Source organism: Marmota monax, unplaced genomic scaffold (assembly GCF_021218885.2).
Source record: "Marmota monax isolate L192 unplaced genomic scaffold, Marmota_monax_Labrador192_F-V1.1 WCK01_AAM20220418_F8-fsc00142, whole genome shotgun sequence".
NCBI lineage: Eukaryota > Metazoa > Chordata > Mammalia > Rodentia > Sciuridae > Marmota > Marmota monax.
In genome coordinates, this window is record NW_026692025.1 from 37,815 (window position 1) to 56,524 (window position 18,710).

Consider the following 18,710-nt stretch of genomic DNA (forward strand, 5'->3'; position numbering starts at 1 on the left):
AAAAAAAAAAAAAAAAAAAAAAAAAAAATTCTGTAGAGGGGCTGGGGATGTGGCTCAAGCGGTAGTGCACTCGCCTGGCATGCGTGCGGCCCAGGTTCGATCCTCAGCACCACATGCAAACAAAGATGTTGTGTCCACCGAAAACTAAAAAATAAATATTAAAATTCTCTCTCTCTCTCTCTCTCTCTCTCTCTCTCTCTCTCTCTCTCTCATATTAAAAAAAAAGAATTCTGTAGAAAACTAAAAAGAGAAGAAATTAAAAAGAACTGGAAACGTGGTGGACATGGGACATTTTCTAGTAAATACAGACATTGCAAAACAACTAAAATAAGAAAGCTCAATCAATCCATTAGCATAGCAAAGTTGGAACTGCTGCTTGGAGATCTCCCACTGGAAAAGACCCTGGGATCATTAGGGCTCACAGCTGATTGTTACCTGACCTTTCACAGATTCTGATTTTATTTCAAACGTTTATGATCTAGAGAAAAAAGGTGACTTTCCTAAATTCAGTTTATGTGCCATCAAAGCCTGATATAGTCAAGATATTTCATCCAATGTAGAATGTCAATGTTTATTCAACAGGCTATTTTGTGCCCCACTGCAAATGTACTGTCAAACAGTGCCCTGAGCTGTGGCTGAGAGAGGCGGGGCCTGGAAACAGGGTAGGGTCTGGAGGAGGGCCACAGTCTGGACAGGGCAGGGATCTGGAGAAGAGACATGGGGGCCTTGGGGGAGGGGTCTACCCTAGTTCCTGGTAAATCTCAGCCCTTTCTCCACTCTCAGCTGTTACTGGATAAAACCTGTCCCCACTGCTGTCACGAGGTCTGGCAGTGTTGGCTGTGTCATCATGGAGTGGAATCTCAGGAGAGGAGAAAAGGGAGTCCAGAAGCCCACCTTCCCGTTCACCAGAAAGCAGGGAGCTGAAACGCCAAACCCCAGCTCTTGTGCTACAGCGAAAGAAAATTTAAAGTCAGACACCAAAAGTCATGCAGGAGAGGGTTCTGAGAAGTGACAGTGAGGTGGAAATAAACTAAGAGAAAAGTGAGGCTTCAGCAAAAGCACTCTCAAGGGGGAGAGTGGGCATCTCCAGGCAGGGAATAAAAGGAGACAAGGCTGTCCCCAAACTTCATTACTGTTGATGTTTGCCAGGAGAACTGGGGACCACCTCTGTACTCTGCCCATCAGGTGGTCAACTCCTCCTTCACGTTGGGCAGTGGAGTGGTTGACCTTAGCTGGTCCTCTCCAGAACTGTCACAGTGGCCATCCTATTTAGGGGGCTTCATCTACAAGTCAATCCCGTGTTGACGTGGGCACTGGGGTCAATTGCATGTCAGAAGTTACCTTAGTGTGACTGTGCAACTAAAGGGATCCTCTGTAGTGGCACCCCCTCCTCCACAGAAAATCTTAACTAAGTTTCCCCAGAAATCTTCACCATAATTGATTTGAGGACTATCAGCAAAAGAGTCTCTATCTACAAGAGAGATCAATGTAGGTAAACTTCCTGTTTTCCTGTTTCTCTATTTCACTTGGCCACTGGCCTGGAAGAAATCATCACTCCAGGTGCTAAACACCCCATTACTAGTTTACCACAAACATTTACCAGTTTAGTAGTTTGTCGAAGTGTGGGGAGCCACTCTGAGTGACCCACACCTTCCAGTCCTGAAGCAAGTGGCTCTGAACAATCACTACATTTCATGGTGACTTGGGCATTGTCCCAGCTCAGGAAGTTGAGGCATATCATCATAGGTGTCACCCGTGAGGTTGAGCTACACTCACCTGTTTGTTTGTAATACTACCCCTTTGCCCCATTTGGGATAGAATGGTCCATGGAAATTCCCTTTGTGTGTCCCCTGCTCTTGCTCTGCCTTTGGGTGTGGCCTTCCTAGGTGTCAGTCAACCTGCTGACACATACATCAGGAAGCTAGACTCAGCCCCCTGAAACCTGACCCCTTGCCTCATTGGAATGGCTTCTCCTCAATAACAGGGTTCAGCAGGAGAGAGAGAGAGAGAGAGAGAGAGAGAGAGAGAGAGAGAGAGAGAGAGAGAGAGAGAGTGTTCTCTCTCTCTCTCTCTCTCTGCAGACCCTTAAGGTTAGAGGAGCCATCACCACAGGACACAAAGGAAAAGGTATTTCTCTGTCTCTTGAGTGATTATTTCACACAGCCCAGTTCACCTGGAGTGACCCTGAGTGTTTTAGTTATGAGAAAAGTGACAATTTGTGGCCCATACAGAACTCTAGGATGAATTTTAGAAATTTAATGGGTTTGGAATTTCTCTCCAGAAGTTAAGCATGCTTAGGATTTCAGAGTATTGTGGGCTGAATTGTAGAAAGTAAGTGAAGTAGAAGAAAAATCTGTGACATTCAACTTTTTAATATTTGGGAGTAGTTTGTCTTTAGAAAGGAAAAAAATATTTTTAAAATTCTAGAGACTCTAAATGTAAAGAATTATTAAGATGATTAATGGGATATGTTGTTAAGTCAGGCCTCCCCCATGGGGAAAGTGCTTTTGTGGATTCTCTTGGATTGTTTTTGTGAATTTTTATATTTTGAAATAGTAGGTAACGATGGGGGGGTATATACTAGAAGTCTGTGCTTGGAGAGTGAGAAAAGGGGAAGGAAGATTTTGTGATGAGACTTGATACAAGGATTCTTTACCTGTAGAGGAGTGAATGTTATTTTTGTGAATACTCAGAAGGTTTATACTGAACCTCTTTGCTACATTCTTGTCCTACTGAATCAGAAAGGCTGGAACTCAGCCACTGTGGACAAAAGACTTTAGCTACTGTTCCCTGTGGTGTCTGTAACTAGACTCACATCCAGCAGTGCTTTTAACCCTTAAGCAACCTGGCCTGGGTGCCAAATGAAGACTGCCCTAAAATCTGAGAGAAACACTGGTGTCTGCCGTTAAAACTCACTTTAAAAAAAAAAAGAGAGAGTTTTTTAATATTTATTTTTTAGTTTTTGGTGGACACAATATCTTTATTTCATTTTTATGTGGTGCTGAGGATGGAACCCAGTGCCCTGAGCTTGCCAGGAGAGCACACCACCACTTGAGCCACATCCCCAGCCCCTAAAACTCACGTTTAAAGTCCTCTGTGCTACAAGCAAAAGTACAAAACATAGGAAAATACAAGCTGCTACCCGTCCCTAGGATCTTGCCCAGGTTGGGGCATAGAGACAAATCTAACAGAATCCCACCAGCTAGGGGAGCTCAGGGAACCTTTGCCTGACTATGGGCAGCAGGCTCCATGCTGTTTCCGTCACCATGGTAACCACTGGAAGCCTGGCAGAGCAGGCTTCCAGGTCCCGCCTCCCACATTTCAGTTATTTTTGAATTAAATAACCTGACTTTTCTCTGTGGTTATGTTACTAAATAATGCTATTGGTGGGCGGTTCCCAACTATGCTTTTTTATATTTGCTTTTAATTTTGAAGGTTATGGGGGTGCACTTGCTTGTCGCAGGCACAAAAGCCTGCAATGTTCCTGTGATGAGCATAAAACCCTTACTCTCATTCCTGACTAAGTAATACAAAAAATAAAATATACATAAGGGTCTTATTTCAGCTACATCATGTGACATCACACATTTATTTATGCACTCCTAGTTAAAAATAAATTGAAAAGGATCCAAATATCTTAAGAACCACGTGGTTACATAAAGTTAATACAATTATAAGTTATGCCCTGATTATTAATATATTTTTCTAGGTACTTGGATAGCCTATAGTTCTTAATTCATAAAATGATTAGCAGATATGTCTAATTGTTTAGTTAATATATACTTATCTAATTGCTTTTCTTCAACAGAAAACACATAATTTATATACTTCTTATACATGCATTTATCTGATGTTCTGCCTTAGCTCCTCTGCTTCTGTTTACAGATATTCTAGATACAGACATTTTAGATAAATATATTTTACTATAAATTTGCTTTCAAGAGAGAATACAACCTTCAAGTAATCTCTAGTTCTCAAAGTTATCATACAATTTTTTTAAATTTTTTATTTTAGTTGTCGTTGGACACAATACTTCCATTTTTTAATGTTTTTAGGTGGTGCTGAGGATTGAACCCAGTGCACCGCACGTACTAGGCAAGCGTTCTACCGCTGAGCCACAACCCCAGCTCCTGTATAAACTTTTATACGATGACAAACAAATATAATTCTATCTTCAGAAATATTCAAGGGCTTTAACTATATTTTCATTGATATTTTGTCTTATCAAAGTACAAAAATTTGTTTAGATTCTAAGGTTTTCAAAAATTACTCCAAAGTATAACCAGGAAAAATTCTAAAAGGAAAAGATTCTTCAACCAAGAGGAAGCACACATTGGAGGTGCTAAGAAGAATCAAAAAATCATCTTTGGGAGAAACAAGGTCTTTATATTCCAGATTTTAATGATAAAAGTATTTACCTAAACCAGAAAATTTTTATATCATTATCTAGACAGATGATATAAAAAGTTAAAACAATTAAAAAGAGATTTATATGTACTGTACTGACTATCAAAATTTTACCTGATTAACTCAAGAATATTTCAGGCTATTTCCCTAATTTTACTATGCTAATGTGAGCTAACATTTTTTCCATATCTTGACATGATAAAAACCTATGAAAATGTTGTTTATTTCCTTTAAGGGAGGTCTTTATTGCCTGATGATTCTTACTGTTTAATGTGATAAAAAAAATAAATTAAAAAAAGACAAATCCTGTAACAAGGCCTCTGGCCCTGAGCTGGAGCCTCACTGAGATGGCTACATCTCTGAGATAAGTTACCAATCGGGCTCCATGGTAAGAGCTGGCAGGGGGAGGAAGGGAGGGGAGAAGAAGTTCCCCCCTTCTCAGTCGCTGTCCTTGAAGGGTTAACTTGCCCAGAACAGTGAAAGACAAAGCTGCTTTTGTGTGAACTTCTGCAGACTGGGAACTTCTGAGCCCCTCCCCTTACATGCTGGGTATAGAGTTCTGAAACTACCTGAACTCAAAGTTCAGGGGGATTGATTGATTACACCAAAAGCTGTGCCTCTGAACCTGCCTATAGACAAATAAAATCTGCTTCCTGTTTGGTGTCTTGCCTGGTCTGTGCCCTGCAGCACTTCCTTTCCAGACAAATGGAGCCACCTTTAGCCATGATTTCTAGCTTCACACCAACCTCAGTGGACAGTCCAAGAGTTAGTCCCATTACTCCTTTTTCTTGATATGTCTTCCCACTAACTCCTCTGCTTCTGTTTATTTCTACAAATTAACTACCACCTTTGCTTTCTCATCTACTTTGGGAATACTTTAAAGAACTCTTGGGACCTTGCCTGCATTTCACTGCTCATTGCTAGCTACTACCTAATACCTGCACCCCAGCCCTGCACTGCACCAGGCCAAGCGCTGCTGCAGCCAGGGGCCAGATGGGCAGGGGTGCAGACATGTGCAGCTGCAGAGGCTGGGAAATTCACTCATGAGCCCAACAGAAGCCCAGAAACAGCCCACTGCAGAGGTCTCTGGGAAGTGTGGTCTTTGAGACGGAGTGACTTAGCCAGAGGCTGCCCCATTTTCAGATCATGGTTTTTCAGAAAAGAAGTTAAGGCTGGATGCTGTAGCACACACCTGAAATCCCAGTGGCTCTGGAGGGTGAGGCAGGAGGATCACAAGTTCAAGGTTAGTCTCAGCAATTTAGTTAGACCCTAAGCAACTTGGCAAGACCCTGCCTCAAAATAGAAACTGAACAGGGCTGGGTTGTGGCTCAGTTGTTAAGCACCTCTGAGTTCAACACCTGGTGGAAAAAAACAAAACAAAACAATTGAATCTCAGCCCATGGTGACCACTGTCAAGGGGAGGAGAACTTACTTCAGATCTAACCCTCTGGTGATTCTGGGAACACAGGCTTCAGCCCCTGCCTTGGGGCATTGTAACTAATTCTAAATAATTCATTCTAGATGATTCAGCTCTAGTCATGGATGCCCCTGGGAGCTGCAGGCTACACTTTCATTCAGAATTCCCAGGGATTCTTGACTGTGAAATCTGGTGTTCTGCCCACACACCCTAGCCACAGAGGACCTGAGAGCTGTGTGCCACAGGCTGGTCCAGGCACCTGGAGGACCCTGGCAGTGTCACCTGGTGTTCTGCCCACACAGCCCTTAGCACTGAGGACCATGGGGCTGTGTGCCATGTGCTGGCACCTGGAGGACCCTGGCAGTGTAGTCAGGTGTTTTGGCCTCGCAGGCCTCACCACAGAAGCCTACAGAGGCTGCAAGTACCACATACTCCAGGATTCTGGCCAGTGCAGTCCAGTATTCTACAATGTGGCCCTCATTGCAGAAGTTTCTGTACGCTGCTACACGGGGGCCCCTAGAACAGCAGGCATCCAAGGGTAATGGGTAGCACAGTTTGTCATTTTGTCAGTACAGCCATCACTCCAGAGGTCCCTGCAAGCTGCAGGTCCCCGAGGGTGATGGATACTGCCGTCTGTCATTTGACCTATGCTGCCCTCACTGCAGAGGGCTCTGGTGACGGCAGGCCCTGAAGGATTCTAGGTAGGGCAGCCATCATAACCTTCACAGCTCTCACCCCAGAGTCTCCTGGGAGCTGCTGGCTGCATTCTCACAAAGCACCCCGGGGACTCTGGGCAGTGCAGTCCAGCATTCTGCCGCTCAGCACCCACCAAGGCCCCTGGGAGCTTTGGGCCATGTGCTTGCCCTGGTACACTGAGGATTCTGGGTAGCATATCCTGGCGACTGCCCACCCACCCAAGAATCCTCCACAAAGGCCTCTGGGATCTGCAGGCCACACAGTTGCCTGGAGCCCCCGTTATTCTGGGTAGAACTGGTGTGTCATGCAATTCTCACCAGGGGCTCCTGGGAACTGTGGGCCCCGAGGATTCTAGGCACTGCTGTCCAGCATTCTGCCCACAGGCCCCTCAGAGCTTCTGGTCCTGGCACCCCAAGTATTATGGATACTTTAGCCAAGAAACTGCCCACACAGCCATCACCACTGTGGGACTGGTCAGAGGGCCCACCTCACTGGGAACAGACTCACCCAGCAAACCCCAGCATCATCCGGTTTCTTCTAAAAAATTGTAGTCACGTAATGGAAAGAAGTCTTTAATACAGCCACAGTTGAAGATAATCATAATCCTTTAATATCTAATACCCAACTGATACACAGATTTCTCCAGCTATTTCAAATAAATTTTAGACAATGACAAATGAGGTTCTAATAGGAGCATGCAGTACACTAAATTCATACATCTGAAGTCCTCCTTTACTTGTGGTTAATTTACACTGTAGATCTTCAAGTCTGTGTTTTGCTTCTTCATTTGGTTTCATCTCAGAGTGCCTGGGATGGAGCACTCCACCCCTGGTCTATAACGCCACCACAAGGTTCTTCTTGTAACCGACACAAATACAATATTTACACTTAACGTAACTTTGAATTTTAACACATCAACTTCTCAATATTTCTCAAGTACTTAAACATATAAGAAAAATTCACTCATTAAAACATGAATAAGAGCAAGCAATGAGGTCCCCTCAGGCCCCAGTGGGACTCCAGGCACTGGGCCTCCCTGCACCATCTTGAGTGGCCATCTGTGTTTCTCCTGTGCCCTTGGATTTCTCCCCAAAATACACTCAGGCCACACAAAACACACTGAAGTGACATAATGATGAGCAGCCAAACCCTCAGTGAGGAATACTGTTGTAAAAGAAGTTCTGCTGAAATATTACCTGGGAAAGCAAAGGACATGGCAGAACTTCTTCCTCAGCACACAGGCAGTGCCCAGGAAGCTTCTTCCTCATGTTTTCCTCACCTGGACCTCGGTCATCCTGAATCCACAGTGGAGTCTCCATTGCCAAGGAGAAGGAAGCCCTGGACCTCACCACAGACATATCCCCCAGGCATCCCCAGGCCATGGTGTCTCTCCACATGGGTCCCCAGGATAAGGAAGCCCTGGTCCCCACCTTAGACAGAGCCCCCAGGCATCCCCAGGTCATGATGTCTCCCCAAGAGGGTCCCCAGGAGAAGGAAGCCCTGGTTCCCACCTTAGACAGAGCCCCCAGGCATCCCCAGGTCATGGTGTGTCCCCAAGAGGGTCCCCAGGGTAAGGAAGTTCTTGTCCTCACCATAGACAGAGTTACCAGGCATCCCGAGGTCATGATGTCTCCCCAAGAGGGTCCCCAGGGTAATGAACCTCTGCTCCTCACCTTAGGGCCTCTTCACCTTAGGGCATCTCCCACCTGGGTCCCCAGGAGAAGGAAACTTGCAGAGGACACAGAACAGGACCCCCCAAAAGCAGGTGGTGGGAGACAGTTATGCGCGCCCCCTGCTGGCCGCCATGGGCGCAGGGCGCCGGAGGCTCAGCCTTCAGAGCTGCCTCTGCGCACCCTAGTGCCAGTCAACAGTGAAGCTCTGAAATTCATAGTTCTGATGATTTCTGGTCATAATTTCATAAATCAAATAGAAAGAGGGATGGGGGGGTATCAGTGGCAAAGCTCTGGCCTAGCACATGTGAGGCACTGGGTTTGATCCTCAGCACTGCATTATATAAATAAGATAAGTAAATAAAGACATCTACAACTATAAATCTAAAAAAAAAAAAAAAAAATAGAGCCCTTCCTATGTCTTGGGCACAATGGATGGAGATAGAAAGCTGCAAAGTACATGGCCCCTAGGCAAAATTCCACTGATTTCCTATATAGTAGCATCATGTAGAGGAAAGAGTGGAATGTGTAAACTGGAATAAGAGCATTTTAAATGTGTTCACATGTAAAATAGCACCCCCCAAAATTAAAGTACCTACTTCCAGAAAATCTTGAAACGTAGAAAGAAATCAAATGCAATATAAATAAATGCAGAGATATTCCTTGTTCAGGTCTCAGTGTCGTTAAGATGAACCTCCTCTGCAGATTCAGTGATTCCAAGTGAAATTCCCAGCAAGCTGTTTCTGAACCTAGGATCCAGACGCACCTCAAGAAGGCACACAACTGGAGCCCAGAACCTGTCAAAATACTCCATAGACTTGCGTTTACAATGCGAAACTGCAAAACTCTAGAAGATGTGCATGACCACATGCTCCCTCTGTCTGCTGCCAGGCTCCTCCTCGGCTTCTCCTGGCTCCTCTCCTAGTTTCCTCCAATCTGCAGCCTCAGAGGTGCAAGCCAGACAGGGATGGGGGTGGGTGTACGTATGTAAAGGCACGCAGAGGTGCATGGGTGTGTCATGGGGATGTGTAACAGAGTTGATGGGGAAGGCTGTGAGGGTGTCTTGTATGTGTGCACCTACACACATGTCTACACTTGTATTTGTGTTTGTGTGTCCACTTGGGGTGCCAGTCAGGGAAGGAGTGCACCCCACTCCTCCAGACGAATCCTAGATCCTCACTTTCCTTCTATGGAAATTTTTTTTTTCTAAAAACACCTTTTTCTTTTAAGAATATTAAGAAGTGATGCTGTATTTCTATTAACATTCACACAATAGGCCAAGGCCCAGCCTGGCTCAGGGAGGGCAGAGGGACCATCCAGGCCACCGGATAGAGGTGTCGCTCCCTCTGTCACTGCACCCCTTCCTGTGCTGCTGGAGGGGCTGGAATCAGGACTCTGCACCCCAGCATAGAAGGACTAGAATGTGCTGAGGTCTCCCTCAGAAGAACAAGAGGGTTGGAAGGGAGCAATGCCCAACGCTCAGGGCATGGACTTTGCTGCCCACCGAGGAAGAGCACAGTCTGGTCTTGGATCTGATGCTCATCCCTGAGCTGAGAGCTGTCACACAGAAATGTCCCCAGGCACAGCGGTGAATGGCCTGAGCTCAGAACAGGAGAACTGAGGGGCTCAAAACTGACACAGCTCCTTTCCTGCCACATGCCCCTGACCTGCCCTGTGGTCTTTCAACTCAGCCCTCCAAATGCCTTGGCCACTTTCCGTGGTCCCTCCCCTAACCAAAGCCAAACTGCTCCAGGATGCCTCCTCAGCTTCAAATTCAGAACAGTCTCCTTAATGCTGAGGTGATTTGCAAGGTGCACTGGGAGGAGCAGATATCTTTAGCACAGGGAGAGCCAGTGGGTCCATTTCCAGGACCAACAAAACACAGCACAGAAATAAGTGTGACTTAAAACACAAACCTGCGATCTCCCCATTCTGGAGGCCAGAATCCCCAAATGAGGGGGTCAGCAAGGCCATTCTCCCTCTGACAGCTGTTGGGAGGGTCCTTCCTTGCCTCTTCAGCTTCTGGTGTCTGCGGACAATCTCCTGCCTTGCAGCATTAGGGAAATAATTACCCATTAAAGCAGAGGGTTTAATCAGGGCCCTATATGCTGGGGAAGGGTTGTCCTTGCTAAACCCACCAAACAGGATGCTTCTGGAGACAGCCAGGGTAGCCAGATGTCACCAGGGATGGCAGAGGATGAGGAGCCTGATCCGATACTGGGGAGGGGGTGTCCTTGCTAAACTGTTGAGCAGGGTGCTCTCCAGGCACTGAAGTTTACAAGGTGGGGCAGCAGCAAGCCCAGGAGAGGGTCCAGGAGTCTGCAGAAGTGTGGCCAAGCAGAGGATCTTTGTCAGCCTCCTCTTGTTCAAGAAGAGACGTTCCTCTGTCCTCTGAACATATAAATTCATGTCGTCATTTGGTTGCCTTCTATTATCAGGGACCAGCTGACTCATCTCTGGGACTTTGTAGTGGAGGACACTTGCTGGACGGGGCCAATAGGCAGGTATTTAATGAGAAGGAATTGATATGAAAATAAAGAAAACATGGGGAAAAATATCACAAGTGAATTCTGTTCCTGGATTGTCTTTGATGGTGCTATGGTTTGAATTTTGCCATCCAGAATTCATATGATGTGATGTGGGAGCAGTAAGGGGAACTCTGAGGACTGACTGGCCTGAGCACTCGGCCCTCATGAGTGATTTATCCATTCGTAAATGAATGGATTGAAGGCTCAGTGGGTAGAGTGCTTTTTCACATGCACACGACCTGGGGTCCAATCCCCACCACCACAAACATTACTTATTTAATTAATTAGTGGATCAGTGAGTTGTCAAGGGAACAGATTTGCTACAAAAGCCAGCTGGTCTCTTCATGCCGTGCCTCAGGATATGGCAGAGTCCCCTCCAGAAGAGGCCTTCAACAGATGCAGCCCCTGACCTGGGACTCTCTACACACCTTAAATTAAAAATAGCTTTTTTTTTTTTCTTTTGGTGCTGGGGATTGAACCCAGGGCTTTGTGCATGTGAGACAAGCACTCCACCAACTAAGCTACATCCCCAGCACTAAAAATGGCTTCTTAATGAATGACTCAGCCTCAGTTGAGCAGATACAGCAACAGAAAACAGCCCAAGTCATATGGAAATATCAAGAGGGAAAGCAGACGGCTAAGGGACAAGAGGAAACTGGTGTGCTATATGTAGGCCACACGGGAATTACTGGAATTTGAATTTTTTAAAAAAAAATAGCTCTCCTGAAATACTGAAGGGTTACTCTGACAACACATATACAAATATGCATTCAGAGAACTTTGAACATGGTTGAAAGGAATGAAAAGAAACATAAATAAGTGCGGTGATTTTCTTTGCTCGGAATCAATTCAACCATTAATGTTGGGAAGATACTTCTTTCTCATTTGATCTTTAGATGCAGCAGAATCCCAATCACAGCACCACAGAAGATACCTGCAAATGCTGAGCTAGAAGATATGGCAAAGGAATGATCAAAAATAGCTCAAAAGGGGGCTGGGAATGTGGCTCAGTGGCAGAGCACTTGCCTCGCACATGTGAAGCACTGGGTTGGATCCTCAGCACCACATAAAAATAAACAAACAAAATAAAGATATTTTAAAAATAGTTCAAGACTCTGCACATCTGGTTCCAGCACTTATCATAAAGCTTCAGTGATCCCAGAGTGTGGCAGTGGGAAAGGCATTGGAAATAGACAAAAGGAAAAGAAGAATGAGCCCAGAAATGTAGAGAATCAGATGTAACTGCGTTACTATTACTGCAACACATTAGCATTTGAAAATGCAAATCCTGCCGACTACGCCAAATGTTGCAGTAATAGTAATGCAGTTACATCTGATTCTCTACATCAATTACCGTGCCTTTAGAGACAGGCTCAATATACAGATCCAGATCTTCAACAAGTTTGACAGGTTTAAGAGCTTAGAGATGTGTGATACCCACTGGTCAGGCACAACCTTCCTTTACTAAAACTATACAAGGGGCTACTGAACCTTACACTGATTTTCTTGCAAGGCCGCGTACTTTTGTAATGAGGGCAATGGGTCAAGATCAAATAGCAAAGGTATTATTGGAAACATTAGCATTTGAAAATGCAAATCCTGAATGTAAGCATATTTTGGAGCCATTAAAAGGGCAAAAAGCCTCATTGAGTGAATATGTGAAAGCTTGTGCTGGAGTGGGAGGAATTGAACATCAAAGCTTCTGTTTTTGCTGCAGCCATGGCTGGAGCCCTTAAACCCAATAAATCAGGAACTTGTTTCAATTGTGGAAAAGCAGGTCATTTTAAAAGGGATTGTAAAAAATAAATAAATAAATAAAATAAAATAAATAATTTTTGTGATACTTTCTAATTACCGGCTGGTCATTTTTTCTAGGACTCTTGCTTTTTCCTAGATTCTGTATTTTTTGAGCTCATAATTTTGATCCTACAGACCTAAGTTAATGTTTTTCTGATCAGTTCTATTTTTGATCAACTGTGGAATATTTAAACATTACAATGGAAATTTCACCTAAAATTGCTACAAGGCCTTTATTGTGTTATGTGTGCACATTTGTATTATACGTTGTATGTCTGTGCGTATGTCCATATATCATGTACATGACATAAAGATTGATATATATGTAAAGAGCGCTCATAAAAATTTAAAAAAAGGATCCAAATATTTTTAATTCACTGATTTAAATGGTTCAATTTACATTGGGTAAACAGATAAAAAATAAGATGTCTTTAACATGTTAATGACTGATGTGCTTTGGTTCTAGGACTTTTCTTCAACAACAACAACAAAAAATGGCTAAGACTGTTTGTTATACTTGTCTAATGTTTTGATAAAATAAGTAAATTAATTAGACATAAGATTACTTGTTTATGAGTACTTTTGTTAAGTATCTGATTAATTTACAAGGTTAATATGCTAAATGTTAAATATACAATTAAATGCTTTTAACTCCTTAAATTACATTAGATGACATTATTAATAATTTTTTAAGTTGGTAAATAATATAAATAAATAAATAAATGGTTGCTTTATCATCCCTAATATTTAGACACTATATTTTCATAATATGGTAAACAAATGTGATTAATTGTGTACTACAAATAACAAAATATCTCTTATTAAAATGGAATAATTTGCCTAAATTCAAAAATTTACAAGGATTATTTCAAAGTGTAAATAAAGAGGGGGTTAACAAAAAAAAATTAAAAGGTTCTAAGTATGGATTTAATAAAAAAAATGTGTTTCTGGAAGTGAGTAAATAAAAGGATTTAAGCAAGTGATAAAGAAGGTCTATGTATGTTGGCTATATAGTTTTAAGTAAGTGATAAAGAAGGTCTGTGTACGTTGGCTATATATGTAAATTTTTGAACAAATAATCTAAAAAAAATTAAGGATTATACAACTATGGTTAAACAACAACTGTTATTTTGCAATATTCTAATATGTTATTTCTTTAAGAGCTAAACTTAATTAATATAAAAACATCAATAGTAATTATGGTACTATTACTCTTCTTTGTATATTAAATGTGTTCATATTTTCCAGGTATATAAGTCATTAAGATAAAAGCTTTAAAAAAAATTATATCAAGCTGGTGTTCTCCAAAAGGTTGCATGGTAATTTTAGGCTCATAAAAATAACATATTGGAGATTTATTTATATCATTTAATGTTCTATAACTGGGCCAATTATCAATAAGATATATAGAGTTTTATGTTACTTTTTACACTGAGGTACAATTTAAATGTATTTTTTAAGTTAATGAGAGCCTTATCTACATAAAGGTTAATATTATAAAACACAAGAACATTTTTCTATTTTTCTAAAAAAAGCTAAAGGCTTTCAGCCTTTCTTTATTTCATGTTTTAGATGAAACATGAAATAACATGTGTTAGTTTTTACTCAAATAAACTTAAACAATTATTTATATAAAATTTATAATATAATATTTTAAAAAAACAAAAACAAACTTTAAAACTACAACAGTTTACTTAAAATTTATAAAGAGCCCTACTTACCTAAGATAAGACTCTATGTCCTATCTCACTACATGTAAAAATAACAACAAAAATAGTAGGCCAAATTTCAGTATATTTTACTCATATTAGAGCACATTCTACACTCCCAGGACAATTAACTAAAAAAAAAAAATCAGAATATTGATCAACTATTATTCCCCTTACAAAAGGCTCATCTAGAACATGCTTTACATCATACAAACACTAAAGGACTTTATAAAAAATACAAAATAACGGTTCATCATGTGCTCCTTTTAATATTCCTTACTGTCCTCCTGGTGTTAATCCAAGGGGACTCCATCCTATTGCCCTTTAACAAATGGATGTTGTTATAATTCAGTCATTTGGACAACTAAGGTATGTACATCATACTATTGAGACTCATACTCATTTTCTATGGGCCACAGTTTATCTTAAAAAAAAAAAAAGCTGATGCAATCATTTCTCATTTATTATCTTGTTTTGCTATCATGGGAATTCCTAAGGAACTTAAAACTGACAATGCACCTGCATATACCTCACAAAAATTACATTCATTTTTACAAAAGTATGACATTCCACATACATGTTTCCAATAATACCTTTGCTACTTGATCTTGACCCATTGGCGACAAGGATGGGATGTTCTGCCAAGTGGGCTAGGAGGGCGCTAAGAAAAATTTTATTATCTGTTCTTAACAAAGAGCAGAGCTCAACATACCCCGGGTTAACAAAACGAAAGGGGGACTTTTGGGATTAACAAAATATCGAAAGGTATCGCCCCGGGTTGAAAGAGACTTTAGGGGGACTTTCGGGATTAACAAAATATCGAAAGGTATCGCCCCGGGTTGAAAGAGACTTTAGGGGGACTTTCAGAACTAACATGGGAAACTCCCAGTCCTTAAAGGAACAATATGTGGAGTTACTACAAGGATTATTATATTCCATAGGTGCGAAAACATCTCATAAGAGACTCAAGGAGTTATTTAAAATTATAGAATGTCATTGTCACTGGTTCCAGTATCAAACTAAGGTCCAGTTAAATTTAGGGGAATGGAAATTGGTTCAGAAAGAGCTCCATAAGCAGCATCAGGCTGGGAATGTTATTTCTTTGAAGATTTGGACATTGTGTGGCACTATTACTCAGGCATTGCAATTATTAGAAAGCAATAATGAAAAGGGCTCTCTTTGTAAAAGACAAGTTTATACATCAGAATCTGATAATAAGGTTAACAAAACGGAGCCCAAGGAAGATATTTGTGATACTATAGATGACTCTCCTAAATCAGATCTGGGCGATGAGGAAGATTCAAAAAGTTCAGATAGTGACTCCAATATGAAAGAAATTATGGAGGCCTTTGTGGATAAAATGAGATTAAAAAAGCAAAGGTCCTCTCTTAAACCTACTACTCCTTCTAATGCTTCTCTCTTTCCAATGACAGAGTATAGAGCTGATGTGGGTAGAGAACAACAACATTTTTCATTTCCTCTTACTATGATACATGATGATGATGATCTTGCAGCTCCTCCTGGTTCTTTTGTTGATCCACCACATTTGTTTCCTATAACTAGACAACAAAACCTTCAAAATCCCCAGGGACCTATGGAGGATAAGTTAATGGAGGAGGGTAATTACTGTGCCTTTAGAGACAGGCTCAATATACAGATCAGGATCTTCAACAAGTTCGACAGGTTTAAGAGCTTAAAGATGTGTGATACCCACTGGTCAGGCACAACCTTCCTTACTAAAACTATACAAGGGGCTACTGAATCTTACACTGATTTTCTTGCAAGGCCGCGTACTTTTGTAATGAGGGCAATGGGTCAAGATCAAATAGCAAAGGTATTATTGGAAACATTAGCATTTGAAAATGCAAGTCCTGCCGACTATGCCAAATGTTGCAGTAATAGTAACGCAGTTACTTCTGATTCTCTACACAGAAAGACCCATGTAAAACCAGTCAAGTGGTCCTCTCAAAGGCACAAAGGCCACTCGATGGAGAGAAAACAAATCTGTAACCACAAATGGCTGCAGAACAGTTGGGAAAATAAAAATGAACCACGTGAAACTCGAACGCAATCTTTATGGCTCACCCAAAAAGCTATTCAAAATAATCCATAAAGTCAAATTTTCAAGTGCAAAGTTGTAAAATGTATAGAAAAAAAATCTGCATAGCCTTGTGTCTTATAAACAGGAGGAATCAGACCCAGGAAACACACCCTTTGGAGTCTGGAGCTCTGCTGCCAAACCCAGGAAACTAGAGCAGCTGCAGGGAGACCATCCCGGGGAATGCGGCCGACACCTCAATTCCAGAGCTCTGCACTTCAGAGTCTGAGGTCACAAGTCTCTGTGTGTCTAAGCTACCCAGTTGGTGGCACTTTGCTAGGCAGCCCTAGGAGAATGACACAGGCACATTCTGCTCCACCCTCTGCAGATACCTGTCTCCCCAAGGTTACCTCACATAGGGAGGGGGCAGGAGCAGGGCACCTCACAGGCCCTCACCACTGCCAGGTGGTCACTTCCCACACCTTGCTGTTTCTGGGTCCCAGAAAGCACAGAACTAGACAAATCCCACCGCTTACCTGTCCTTCAACCCCACCTCCCAGCCTTTCACAGCTTGTAACAGCAAAGATGTCCCTTTTAATCTCAGGAGGCAAAGAAGAGGATGTTCCACCTGGTCAAGGCATCTCACCTTTGTCCACTGGGCCCAAGCTGGCCCTTTAAAGGGGTGAGGGAAGAACAGCCTGTGGGTCAAACAAGACAGAAAAGGGAGAGGGGAATGGGGGGCTGGTTGTCAGGACGCTGAGGGTGGATATGAAGAGGGACCTCCTGCCTCCACCCAGGGCCTCTGATAACTGCATAGGCACCCTTTCTCAGGAGGCTCAGTCACAGCCAAGGGTCAGCTCCAGGGACTTAGTCCATTTTCCCAAAATGGGCACGACACAGCTTGCTGAGTCAGGATTCTGACTTTCAGGACTAGCACACTGCCTGTTCAGCACTGGAGGAGCAAAAGGCTCTTCACAGCCCAGGCCTCCAACTGTGCCTCCCTTACAGGCATCTCCTTTGTGGGACACCAGGCCCTGCTGGCCGCAGAAAAGGCCACAGTGTTGATGGCTAGGGACTCTGCATGTTTCCTGGGAGGGTTGAGGACGGGCACTCCCCATAGCAGCCAAAGGCAGAGCAGTCACTGCCTCTGCCTTCTAGAGTGGCGGGGGGGGGGGGGGGTGCTTCCTGGTGGGGGATGCATGAGCCCAGTCCTCCTGAGGCAGGTAGGAAGATGGTGTTCCCCCAAGTCCACACACCCTGCTGGAAGCAAATCCCCTGAGCTCAGGGACTCAGCATAGTTTGTGCCTTATGTGCAACACCCCCACCTCCACCTCGTCCCTCAAAACAACTGCCTGAGGAAAGCTCAAGGCTTCCAAGAAAACTTACTATGTCCTGGCCAACACCTGTTGACAGGCCCTAACCTCCTGTCTCCAGTCATTTAATAGAAAGGAATTGCAATTGACAACATGCATCTCTTGCAACTCAGAGGGGCTCAGAGCCTGAGAGCCATTACCTTGAAATATAATCATCCAGCAGGACAGGTTCTCTCTCCCAGTCTCTGAGGGAAGACAGAATTCTTAGACCACTGCCACCAACACAGCTGGCCTAACTGCATTCACAATGACTCTACTTTTTACTTCACTGAGTCCCAAGCTCGAACTCGTCCCTCCTTCCCCCTTTATTATGCCCCAATTACCTCTGTGCAGATCATAATGGAACTCGGCTCTTTCCTCTACCTTCAGTAGCTACCTAGTGAAATCTGTTTCACTGCTACATCTGATGTCCATTTGTACCCATCAGTGACATCACTGCCCGCTGACGTTCAGGAGAAAGAGTTAAGGAGACCACCTTCCTAGGCGCCATCCTCTACACTCAGACCCTCTAAGCACAGCTGCAGCCCGTAGAGCAGGCAGAGGAATGAAAACGCCTGTCCCAGTCAGCCCTAGCTGGCCACCTGCAGCTGGCCATCACTCCACACAGCACACCAGCCTCCCTACCTCTATGCCCAACTGTGGGGGAAACCCAAGCGGCCGGCTGCAGAGGCCTCTGGGGAAGCGGGCCCCAGGCATTCTGGGCATTGCAGTCCAGCATCCTGCCCAGGAAGCCCTCACCATGATGGCCCCTGGAGCATTCTGGGTATTGCAGTCCTGCATCCTGCCCACGCAACCCTCACCATGATGCCCCTTCCCGAAGCCCGCGGCCCCGATCATTCTGGGTAGTATAGTCCAGAGGTCTGCCCACTCAACCCTCACTGTGATGTCCTCTCCCCCCACCCCCGTCCTGGAAGCCAAGGACCCCAAGCATTCAGGGTAGTGTAGTCCAGAGGTCTGCCCACGCAACCCTTACAGTGATTTCCCCCCTCCCCGGAAGTCAAGGGCACCAAGCATTCTGGGTAGTGTAGTCCAGAGGTCAGCTCATGCAACCCTTACCGTGATGGCCCTCCCCGGA

At 43.6% G+C, this 18,710-nt stretch overlaps 1 long non-coding RNA gene across 1 annotated transcript; it reads right to left on the bottom strand.

The window, feature by feature from the left end:
• Positions 1 to 7,076: 7,076 nt before the first annotated feature.
• On the bottom strand, positions 7,077 to 18,384 carry LOC131424480 (uncharacterized). The gene is made up of 2 exons (XR_009227579.1): positions 17,776 to 18,384; positions 7,077 to 16,960 (listed from the first exon to the last, which is right to left on the bottom strand). It is a non-coding gene; the product is annotated as an uncharacterized LOC131424480 (long non-coding RNA).
• Positions 18,385 to 18,710: the final 326 nt, after the last annotated feature.